Source organism: Palaemon carinicauda, chromosome 11 (assembly GCF_036898095.1).
Source record: "Palaemon carinicauda isolate YSFRI2023 chromosome 11, ASM3689809v2, whole genome shotgun sequence".
Classification (NCBI taxonomy): domain Eukaryota; kingdom Metazoa; phylum Arthropoda; class Malacostraca; order Decapoda; family Palaemonidae; genus Palaemon; species Palaemon carinicauda.
The window spans coordinates 7193575-7196074 of NC_090735.1; the positions used below are offsets into that span (position 1 = coordinate 7193575).

General features: G+C 31.2%; 1 long non-coding RNA gene across 1 annotated transcript in view; it reads left to right on the plus strand.

The window, feature by feature from the left end:
• The window catches only part of LOC137649569 (uncharacterized), a 153820-nt gene that overhangs the window by 102979 nt on the left and 48341 nt on the right, over window positions 1-2500 (plus strand). The window lies entirely within an intron of this gene.

Here is a 2500-nt window from a genome sequence, read left to right on the forward strand (position 1 = left end):
TAGTCATTTGTACCATCCTTCATAGTAATGACCATGTTTTCATAGTCATTTGTACCATCCTTCATAGTAATGACCATTTTTTCATAGTCATTTGTACCATCTTTTTATAGAAATGACCATGTTTTCATAGTCATTTGTACCATCATTCATAGTAATGACCATTTTTTCATAGTCATTTGTACCATCCGTCATGGTAATGACCATTTTTCATAGTCATTTGTACCATCCTTCATAGTATTGACCATGTTTTCATAGTCATTGTACCATCCTTCATGGTAATGACCATTTTTTCATGGTCATTTGTACCATCCTTCATGGTAATGACCATTTTTTCATGGTCATTTGTACCATCCTTCAAGGTAATAACCATTTTGTCGTGGTTATTTTAACGAGAAAGCGGTACTCTTAATACTATCAACTTCTATTAATAAGTTCTGAAGATGAAGCACCATTGAAAGACGAAATATATTGCAATATCTCTTACCACACAAACTATTGCAAATTATTATTACAGCTTCCCAGATCTGTGACGATTAGCATACGTATCATTTGCAGATTAATCGTTATTATTAGTATTTCATTTCAATGTTCCCCTAATGTTATACAACACGGTAATTCATTGACGGTGGTTAATATTCCCTTTTAATAATAATAACGATAAATGGATATGATGAATAGCTTGATAAAGTGGCGTAGGTTGTGTTGCAAATGTTTAATTTTCAATACAAAGGAATGAATTAACTCATGGAGTAGGAACAATAGAATAGCAAGTAATGACAGGGCTTTATCATTGTGGATAGTTCATGTCCAGTGAACCAATGCTTTACAAATGGTGTGTGACGGGCCGAGAGAAGGTTGTGACTCAAAGACAGGATGAAAGCAACTGAGTGAGTTTATTATAGAACACTCTCCTATATATACAAAAGCTCAAGACAACGGGAAATTTCATGTTCAAGAGAAAAACAGGCATGTTTATTCAGGTTCATTTTAGTGCGAGGGAAGAGCGAAGATACAAGCATAATATATACACAAAAGGCACTATGTACGATCGTGTGACACACGGTTGGTACAGGTGAATAAAGGAAGATTATAAATAAACGGTTCTGACACTGAGGTACCGGAGAGTGTCTGAATGAAGATCATAAAGAACCAAGCACAGAAGTTCCTCAACTTACGAACTTCATTGGTTCCAAGAGACTGTTTGTAAATCGAATTGATTGTAAGTAGAGTTGTTCGTAAGTCGAATTTTGTCAGCCGCATTTCGAGTTGGTCGAATTGCTCGTAAGTTGAATTACTTCACTCTCAGGCTTAATTAAGCCTAACCTGAATTCCATGCCTATGATTTCCAGCTAGAAAATTAGAAAAATAGTCAGGTTTCATATGAAATAGATATCAGGATATTACAAATATCGGTTTTCTTACTGCATTAAATGATATTATATTGTTTTATTACAGTTTTTTTTTATCGTATCTTTGTCATTTTCATTTAGATTAGTGTTTGTATCTACGAATGTTCGTAAATGGAAGTTTCGTTAAGTTGGGGACCTTCTGTAGTCACAACCTATAAGGAAAAGTTAATGAAGAATGTGATACAAGATCATACCAACAGATTTTTCTGATTTTCTTTGTTCAGTTAATAATTACAATAGGTAAGAGGAAACACGCTCTGACCTCATATATACCCAAAAAACATCTCTTTGAAGCATTCTAAGACAAAATCAAAATTTTGAGATTTTTGCAGCTAACCTCCATTGCTTGCCTCGGACTGCAATTACGGGAAAACTTTAATACCTTCAATGGCCCTTATAATTACTATAGGCAATTACCACATACTGTATATATTTATTATTCTGTAGTTTTGCACAGAAAGTGATTGAATGAAATACGGAAAGTACATAGGCCTACGTACTAATTATCCAGACTATACTTAGATGAAATTCTTGTCATTTCTGTTGCTTGAGGGTACACTCCGGCACACTAATCTGTCTTGATATATATTAATATATTGAAATGATATAATGATATATTAAAAAACGCTAAATTCTAATACACGTGACTTCCTAGTACCAATTGTACTTTCCCTTTCTTGTTGGAACCTTCTTTAACTACAACACGGCAGTTGAGGTTTCTGAGTGTACCTCTCCGGGTAACTCCTCGCACCAGGGTATCACAACGTCTGGCAATGCCACTCAGCGTGACCTTATGCTGTATATATATATATATATATATATATATATATATATATATATATATATATATATATATATATATATATACATATACATATATATATATATATATATATATATATATATATATATATATATATATATATATACTGTGTATATATATATATGTATATATATTTATATATATACATATATATATATATATATATATATATATATATATATATATATATATATATATATATATATATATATATATATATATGTATGTATATGTATATATACATATACATATATATATATATATATAT